A 10,717-nucleotide genomic window follows, 5' to 3' on the forward strand; every position below is an offset into this window, starting at 1 on the left:
CTCTAAATCAAGAATGACCCTAAATGGATGCCAAAAGGCAAAGAAGACAACTATTCCTTTGAATAAAGAAAAGCTAAATCGTCATCACGAAGGCCATTAAAGCTCCTTATTCACAAAAATTGCATATTGCACTAGTTGTCTTCAGTTAGATTCCTCTCCATAACTGGGGAAGATTTTCCCTCTATTACATCTAAATAAATATAATTTTTGAAAAATAAAAGCATCCATATTGTATTCTCCAGTTGGTTAAAGTATGTACAAAAGTTGAAATTAAATTGATTAAATTTTACTATTGGATTAAATTTTACAATTTTCACATTAATTTTGACCTATTTTGTACTATCAAAACATCTTGTACAAATTGAATTATAAAATATTCATAAATGAGCTTAATTTTTGAGTATGTTGATATACTTGTGGATATAAAATTATTGACACAAACAGATTATTGTGAGAAACTTTACTTGTATAAATATAAAAAATAGATAAATGAAGAGAAAAATAAAAAATATATAAATGGAGAGAAAAGTAATAGAGAAGATCTCATCCCCAATTTTCTCATATAGGAGTTTATTATAGTCTATACTCCATAGTACAACACCAGCTATATACAACTGCAATACAACCCTCCATCATCATAGGCTTTGTGGTAGGTTGTTTTATTTCAACTCTTTAAGGGGTTGATATCCATCCTTTTTTTTAAAATTTCCTGTCACCTTCACCTAGAATTCTTAAGTCTAACACGCTTGATTTTGTTTGCAAAATATTTGGCTTGAATAATTAAGCAGCCGTTTTTTTATCATCCCTTTGGTGTATCAGCCATTTCGCAAAAGCGTCCAGGGTTTTCATATTAGATCTGTAATGTTTCTGAGAGAATTCAAGCAGCTCTGACCATGTAAAATCTGGAAACATCCTTGGATTATCAAAAGATACCAATTCTTCCGGGGGGTTTACAACCTTATCCATTTTGGGACACAGGAAAAATGCAATAGATTTTCTTGGAGTTCGAGAGTTCACAATAGCCCTATGCAAGCAACTTTTGTAGATTCCATTTGAAAGAGCCTGAAAGACATTAGTCCCCAATAAGTATTTCAGTTCCGAATTAACAAACCGAACATTTTGAGCAAAATGAACATTTTTTTTCATAAACAAACAAGAATTCTGAAAATAACAATATAAGATAACAAACTTATTCTATTTCATTTTTTTTCTTTTTCAAAATGATCTTTTGAAGAAATCAAACAATCAAAATAAGAATTGGAGCAAAGCAGTAGATTAGACAAAGAAAGAGCTAATTACAATGACACCAAAGGATTACTATACTATAACTCACCATGAATGTGTCGCCAATATTGACAACGAAAGCCTTAGGGTTAGGAGGAACAGAGTGCCATTTTCCATTGACATACACTTCAAGGCCTCCAACATGATCCTGATGAAGAATTGTTAAGGATGTAGGGTCGGTATGAGGACCTGTTCCAAGAGTTAGATCAGGTTTTTGGCATGAAGGATAGTAATTTAATCTCATTATTGAATCATTTCTTGTAAAAATTCTCTAAAATGTTTCGCTTTTACTCCAAGACTGGTTCCCAGAAGCTCCATAATTTTAAGAGATAGACTGCTCATGGCTTCACTGTACTTTTGGAACACCTTCCTAAAGACAAAGACAAGAAAAAGCAATGCATCATCAAAAGTAGGAAAGCAAAAAAAAAAAGCTTTTATTGTACTAAGAAGAAAAATAACTAGTGGCATGTATGCAATTTTATACCCAGATTCTCTAAAATCTTCACCCATTGCATCCAAGAAGTAGCTTTCAACAATGTTAAGGGCTTGTTGACCATCATCACAATATCGAAACGAGAGCGTTTCTTTCCATGGAAGTTTGGAGGAGAACCTATTAGTGAAGCTGCTAGCATAACCACAATGATCCCCAAGTTTTCTCTGGACTCTTTGTTTTTCTTGTAGTGGCCTGTCAAAGAAGAAATCCAAGCACTTGTGGGCTTCTTTTAGGAGTTGCAAGTCCATCCCATGATTAATGACAAGAAAGAAACCATGTTCAAGACATGCCTGCTTTACTAGCTTAGTTGTGGTGGAGAGAGCGACAGGGTCCCCATAGAGGAAGCCATTCAAATCTATACAAGGCACATGAAGCACTGGGGGAGGTTCAGGACAAGGCTTTTCCTCATCAGGCCATATGAACTCATAGGGAATGTCGGATTGGTTTTGGAGAAAAGATGCGTCAAAGACAAGTGACTTTTGTTCACCTTTGGCTTCATTTGTTGCTGGAGATGATGATAACTGATTTTTAGCACTAGGCATTGCCAAGTTAATATATTTGATTTTGGCAATTGATAGTTGGTGTTGCCTCTGTATATGTATGTATATATATAAGTTGATGGTAGGTGGAGAAGGCAATGTTACCATAACCATTCATCCATCCATATCTTTAGCTAATACACGGAGATGGATAAGTAATAATAACTAATACGGATATCTATGGAAAGAAAATCTGGATTTAAATGCATGGTTGAATCATTTTGTTTTTTTTTTAGTACAAAAATTTTGGGTGGATTCGACTTTGGTCACCATCACGGGTTAGAACATGCCCTTTACTCTATCCATGAGTAAATATTTCAAAGTTGCCTTATTAGACCGTACACCTTTCTTAGTATATCTAGATAATATAGGTAGGAGTATAAACTGAAATACTCTGGAGCTACAAAAATAGTTAAGTTGTTAGCAGTTCATAAAAACATTCCCCCTAGACTAGTTATAGGGATTCTTACAAGTCATCCACCAACATTAAGGATGAACACAGGGGGATGGATAAGGGCATCTGCCTCCTCAACAGTTTTCAAAATATTAAAATCCTCCCTCTGATTTTAGTTATCAAACTAGAATTATATTGCTTTGGTCCACCTAAGCATAATTACTAGTAGTTGTTTTCATTATTTTGTTTAATTTCATTTTTGATAAATTGTCCTAAATCAACCTAATAATTAGTTTCCTTATAAAGTATATCAATGGTATCTATTTTACCATACGATTAGTACTACTTGTGAATAACAATTACAAAAATACTAAAGTTTCTTTTAACCAAAATTCTTATAATAAACTAGCTATGAATTTCTTGATTCTTGTAACTTTAAAATAGCAACTAAGGTAAACTATACATGTTACATGGGAAATCCAAGACAAACAAAACAATAAAAAAAAAGAAAATTCAACTATTATACAAATTGAAGAAGTTTCAACTACGATATTAAATGCCTGACATTGGTAGTAAATAGAATGGTGTCGAGTCTAATTTTCACATTTTTCTATATACTTTATATTTATTTTTAAAAATTTCTTATTTTCATAGTTTATTGAACTTTCATTTTACATTTAGTATATATTTTTTTGCTATAGAATTTTTTTGTTATTAGATTTTTGATGATTCACCCTTCCTAAACTAACATCTTGGGTCCATCATTGACTAATATAGTCCTCACATCAACAGCACAATCCGAATACATGACCTCTTGTGAGAAAGTTGTCCGTCCTTATCAATTGAGTCTTTTGTTCACCATTTTGTATTATCTAGTTTAATGGTTTTTAGATAGATTATTCATGTGTCATGCTTACATTTTTTTTTCTATAAGAATGCAAGGCACGCTTAAATGTCCAGTAGCAAGCTACCATGACAGGCATTTCCCTTCAAAAAATTTATTTAATATCCATGAGCCATGGGCCAGCATATCAAAAGTATAAGAATCAGGAAAAAATAACTGTGTGAGTAGAGATAAAATAGAAGAATGATTGAGTTAGTTTTAAGGGACCGTTTACATTGAGGGAATGGAAAGGAATAGAAAGAAGAGGAATTGAGGGGATTTGATTTTTATTGTTTGGATTGATTTTTGTGGAGGGAAAAGAAAAGATAGGGAGGGAAAGCAAATGAAAGACTCTAATAGTTAGTTTTATAGAGTTTTGATTTCCGCCCAAAAGTGGGCGGAAATGGAGGGAAATGAAGCTAAATTAATTGAAATAATTTAAAAATTTTTAAAAGATCATTTTTGTTTTTTTGGTAAATTAACACTTGATCTTTTCTTTTCCTTCTTCAATCCAAACAAAAATTTAATATTTTCTTTCTTTTATTTTCATAATTAATCCAAACAAGATAGATGGAAATCACTCCTCTACACTCTTTCTCTTTCTTTTCCATTAGAGTCCTTTTCTTTTCTTTGGCTTCCTTTCTCTCAAACTAAACGGTGCCTAAATGTGATGTATGAGCTATGAAGTGCAATCGGGACTAAAGAGAAGAAAGAAAGTCTAAAGTATGTGTGTAGGACCATGGAGTTCTCCAAAATGCTGGCATTCAAGGAATTCGTTGCCAGATTGGACTTATCATTCTTCATACTTTTTTTTTCTCTTTATTTTTTCCTCCTAATAAATTGAATTAATCTTATATATACAGATAACGTATACATTATCATAATTGGATACATGACATAGATGCAAAATTTAGATTTCAAATTTGAATATGATTAGTTGTCATGCATCTAGCGATGATAATGTAGATGCTAATAGTATATATAAGATTAATCCTAATTAATAAGCTACTATTTATGTATTTGTCTATTATGGATACTACTCGTAACATGTAATATGTAAACTTATGATCAAATCAATTTGAGAAGCGCACTACTAATTCCTTGAATTAATTTTGTTGGGTTCTCATAACAACAACAAATTTTGAAGTAGATTATATAATAATCTACACATTAAAAGCAAGGAAAACTATCAATTGAAGCAAGTAATAAACAAAGAATATATGGAATCACTCTCTTAAAGTTTGAGTGAATGTATGGTTACATTTGTGTGTTTATATCTGGATAATTGAACCAAAACTAATAGATTGGATGAATTCCACTTACTATTCATTGAACCATAACTAATTACCAACTATTTATCTATTTTGCCGTGTTGACAAGAGATAGAAACATCAACTTAATAAAAGTTCGAGAAAAGGGGATTCAAGATGCTTTGGTAAATTGAGGGATTGGTGGTGAAGAAAAATAAAGCAAAGACCATCTTCATTAGAGAAGTCAATAAATTAATTATGAAATCTTTGTATTAAGTAGTATTGCAACATTCGTCCTCTTAAGTGTGTGTATGAGTGTTGTATGAATCAAATATGGCACTAAATATGCTAATGCACCTAGGCTTTTATCTCTAAATTTTATTGGCATTGAATAATGAGGTTAATGATCTTTATCAATCAATTGATCAATTGGCAGGAGAGATCTTTTTAACATCTTTATCAATTAATTGATTATTTTGTTTAACACCCACTCTGAGAAGTGTCTTAAATTGAATTAACGAAGTGAATTGAATTGATATGATAAAGTCCAATAAATAAGCAATTACTCGACATTCTGATAAAACTTGAACTAAGTAAACTAAGTGAATTGGAATTGTTAAAATAGAAGCTAAAGGGTAGAAAACATATATATATATATATACATATATATATATATATCACAAGTGTAGTTTTTATTTATCAAACTGTAACTTTACGGTATGTGGACAGAAGCCCATCTTTTTACACCAAGTGCTTCTTTGCACTAGGAGGTAGGAATCATTCTTTCCTCATCACAAATATCCTTATACATATAAGAGGTAGTTGCGGTGTTCCACTGTTCATGCTAGACTCTTGTGGTGTTATATCTTCAAGTGCATAAGCTTGCTTTGATGGATTGTACTTCCAACTTTTACATATGGTTGCCAAGTCAAGCGGCATTCCAGCCTAGATGCTATGAAATTTGGAAACAAAGTAGTTTTTCACCAAGTCAAGTGGCATTCTAATCCAGATGCTGCGAAATTTGGAAACAAAGTAGTTTTTTTTCTTTTGATGTATACACGAATTTTGTAGTTGTAGTAATCAGCATACCTGAAAAATATTACAATGTAATTGAAGTTGTATTATAATACCAATTTCTAGTTACAATTGCAATTTGCGGTTATTAGTCAAATTGCATAATATAATTTATATAATGTACTTATGATTGAAGTTGCATTACAGTAGTTGTATTATAAATAGAATTTTCAGGTTATTGGTGAAAATGCACAACTAATTTATGTAATTCATTTAGTTAAGAAATGTGCTTTTGTTACATCAAATAATGGATTTTTTATTAAAGGATATATATATATATATATATATAAATATATAAAAGATAATGAGTCAAATAATGGCTGCCTTTTTGTCGCGGTTCCTTTTTTTACTTGAAAAATTATTTTTAAATTCATTAATGCCACTTTATGCAGCCATAGTGATTACTATAGTTTGATAAAAAAAAGTTGGATTGCAAGAAAAAAAAAGACTTTAATATTGGGACTAAGCAACAAATCAACCTTAAAATAAAAGTCATAATTCCAAATTTAACATCTATTTTCTAATCTTGCCTTTTGAAAATGTAATTTTAAAAAATTCTAATATGCATTTATTGAGAAAATATTTTAATTTTAAAGAACATATATATATATATATTCATGAATGCCACTTTATGTAATAATTTTAGTAGTTACCATATTTTCATAAAAAGTTGAATTCCAAAAAATGACTTTAGTCAGTTTATTTGCATATATAAATATCCTTATGCATGCCTTTTAAATTATGATTGCTATTTCAAATTTAATACATGCTTACTATTTCAAATGTATAATCATGTCTAATTCAAATTTAATACATGGTTTTAAATTTTGCCATTTGAAAAATTAATTTAGTCATGATTAAAATTTTTTTGTGACATATGTCCTTCTACATACAATACGTATACATATACAATTATGAAAACTTTATAATTAAAAGCTTTATATAATTCTATCGTAATTAAAAGCTTTAACCCTTGTGTTTTTCCCTCCAAATCAATCAATGAATTTGTTTTTACTTTGTTGTCCTACTAGATGCCATTTGTGTGGTGAATTATGCTATATAGTTGAAGATTCTTTTGTACATTTCAAAGACATGATTGTGAGGTTCTATCACATGTCAGTAATGAATATAGTGTTATTACTATTTCATCCTTCTGGATACTACTTCGATGGATTCCTCTATTTTTACCAACGGATTCTTATGCCATTTCACATTTTTAAATCTTCACCTCACATTTCACATTTGTTAGCCATTATGTATTAAATCTAAAAGCAAGTGTGTTGGACTAAGAACATCAGTCGCTTGTTCATTGCATGTACACTTTGCTCTTCTTCTTGCTACATTGTTTCTGTTTCCATTGATCTGCCATTTTGTTCATTCCATTGCTTAAGTAAACTTCCTTTTTGTTTATCCTTTTTTGTTATATAGTTTATTAGTTCATTAGTTTCTTTTGCGTATGCTTTTTTGTTGTATAGCTTTATTAGTTCATTAGTTTTAGTTCCTTGATTCCTTCTACTTTCACTTGGCATGATCTGTTTACTTATAACTTTTACTGCACAATCTTCATGTGTTCATGTCTTCTTATAGTCGTGATTGTTGTTTTGCTATTAACTCCATCAATAACTTGTTTAAGTCAAGTTTTCAAAGTATCCATATGATTGTCTTTCCCTCCAAGAAAAATAACTTAAAAAAGATAGCTGTTCAGAGTAACTTGATTATGGTTGTTCTTTTGCTCTTACTGTAACAATTTTGCATAGTCAACTTATGATATATAACTTTGTCTTTAGCTAATAATTAGTCTAACATTTTATTTGTCATCCATTTAGTTGCCATTGGATATATGCGGTGGACAGGTCACTGCTTTCAGTCAAACGAAGGTATTACCCTACACTGTTCGACACAGTTATACTTATCTTATTTGATAACTTTTAACTCTTTAACCTATGCCAGTGAGTTAGTATCCAATATTACTATTTTTGGTTATAAGCCTACCACTTTCTTAACGAAATTCTGCATTAGTTCCTCTGTGCAATCTTTGTTCTGTGTTCTTGAGTTTCCCTTTCACCATGAGTTCTTCAAAGCTGAAGACAGATGATGACAGTTGTAATCTTTATGAGAAAAGAAATGATCGAAATCGAAAACAAGGGGAGAAGATGCATCATTGACATTACAGGAAAAAGAAATTCGACGTGCTAAAGAACACCAAGCTTATCAAACAAGAAAGATAAAAAAAATTTGCTCACACTATCTACTGCAAAACAAATGGAGATAGTTAGGAAAGGACATGGATTTTCTGAAATGTTTGTTCATCAGCCAAATCAAGAAACTGCAATATCTTATACTATGGCTGAGCAGAATGCTGTGAGTGATATAATTGCTCAACTTATTGATGTGAACACAAAAGATGATGAATTCTGCACAAATTGTCAGATATTTGATATTATAAATGTTCCTATTGCAAGGAAAAGGCAAACATTTCGTCCATTAGTTATTCGAGAATCAGAACAGCAATCTTCTCCAACCACAATTCTTAAAGCATTTGTTGATTCTTTTGGTTTGCTTAAAAAGACTTTTAAGCATATGCCTTCTCAGTTTCTATCTCAAGCAATGACAGTTATTAGTAGCAGAAAAGTTAAACATGGTGTCGTAACATAATCACTGCAAGGTATGAATGCATCTTTTTTCCTTGTGGTTAGCAAATTTAATAGTTTATTTATTCTTTAGTTCATTCACTAACTTGTTATTGCATCAGTAGATTTACGAACTCCTACAACTGCTGTTGAAAATAAATTCAAAGATCATATGTACGAGTTTTCTACATATGAACATGGTAAATTACTATTTCATTCTGTGTTGACTATCTTGTTCATGAGTTTCATAATATATGACTACTTCTAATTGCTTTTTTGTATTTGTTACAATCTAAAAACACTCATAAGAACCATCCAATCAAGCCATACTTTTTATCCAATATATTCATTTCATGTATTTTGACATTTATGAATTAACTCAACCTATTTTCCATCAGATCAACCGCTTATTGTACAGGCGAATTATGCTTATCCGCTCATTGTATTTTGTCAAGATTGTTATGCTTATCTACAATAGACACCAGGGGAATTATCAGGTAATGGTCTTTTATTTGTCCCTTTGATTCATTGTACACATATATCTGGCCTATATGGACTACTAATTTCCTAGAGTACTATTTATCTCAATACAATGGTCCTTTATGCTCATTTTTGTGCAATAAATACACCCTTCTCGAAAAAGCGCTCTGGTCAATCAAAGAGGAATTCAGGTCTATTTTGCTGTTGCTTAACTGGTAGCAAATGTTGTTCCATTAATCAATAAATATAATCTCATGATTGTATTTTCTCATTTAATAGGCCGTACATCTGCTTCAGGAATTGATGCTTTAAGATGTATTCGTACAACACTAGATGTATTACCGACTAAACTAGATTGTCAGTATTGTGAGGCAAAAAGAATTCTTTCTGAAACTCCAGGCTTTTGTTGCTCTAATGGTCAGATTGTTCTTCAACAGAACAAACTTCTAGATGTGCTCATTCAATTTGATATGAGAAAAATCGATGAACCTGCATCTTTTCGAATATATGTCAGGACATATAATCATACGTTTGCCTCACAACTTTTGGAGTTCAATATGACAAAAAATTATTCAGAAGATCAAATGGAATCTATACTTTCAAAATTCAAGGACAAACATATCATTTTGTTAATGATTTTATTCCACATGGAGGATCTGGCATGCTTCCGCAACTCTACTTCCATGATATATGTGACAACCCCACTTTCCTCTATGGCATACTCTAAAGGTTAGCGGACTGCCTGCCCAACTCTCATTAGGACTCACTACATTCACTACAATCAATTCTCAAAATAACTGTTCAAATCTCCATATGATCACTAGAGTTCCACAATTCAACCAATAATTCAAGCTTAATTATAAACCAAAAGTGAAACATAGGGTATATTACCAAAATATCAAAATAAAATCTAGACCTCTTCATCACAATCACTTACAATCCATTGTGGTCAGAAATCAGGAAACATATGTTACTAATAGATGAGGCACATAACAAAGCAGACTTATTATCTCGAGTCTTCCATGCAAAACTAGATGCATTCGAAGAAGACTTATTAAAAAAAGAGATCTTTGGAAAAGTTGCAGCATCTACCTATATAGTTGAATTCCAAAAACGAGGTTTGTCGCATGCCCATTTTCTAATAATCCTAAAGGTATGCTCCAAGCTATATTCTACCAAAGCTTATGATCAAATAGTAAGCGCTGAATTACCTGATGAAAAAGCAAACGGACATCTATTCAAGATGGTGAAAAAACACATGATTCGTGGACCATGTGGCAACAGAAATCCAGAAAATGTTTGTATGGAAGGTACAAGAAGGAAAAAAAATGCAAAAACTGTGGGCTGAACATACATTCCATGCAGATAATGCATATCCTACTTATCGCAGAAGAAATAATGGTAAGAAAGTTATTGTTCAAGGCCATGAACTAGACAATAGATGGATGGTACCACACAATCCTTACTTGGTCGCAAAGTTCAATTGTCATATTAAAGTGGAGATTTACTCAACTGTTAAAACTGTCAAGTACATATACAAAGGCCATGATAGAATTCATTTTCAGGCTAACTCTAATGATCGAAACACTGCTGTTGATGAGATTATTGAATGTCAAGCAGCTAGGTAGGTATGTGCAGTCAAAGCAATATGGAGGATATATAGATTTTCACTGATAGAAATACACCCTTT

General features: G+C 31.5%; 1 pseudogene; it reads right to left on the bottom strand.

Annotated features, from left to right (window-relative positions):
* Window positions 1–490: 490 nt before the first annotated feature.
* Window positions 491–2,536, bottom strand: LOC113735791 (gibberellin 20 oxidase 1-D-like; annotated as a pseudogene).
* Window positions 2,537–10,717: the final 8,181 nt, after the last annotated feature.

The sequence above is a fragment of the Coffea arabica genome, chromosome 3c, assembly GCF_036785885.1.
Source record: "Coffea arabica cultivar ET-39 chromosome 3c, Coffea Arabica ET-39 HiFi, whole genome shotgun sequence".
Taxonomy (NCBI): Eukaryota; Viridiplantae; Streptophyta; class Magnoliopsida; order Gentianales; family Rubiaceae; genus Coffea; species Coffea arabica.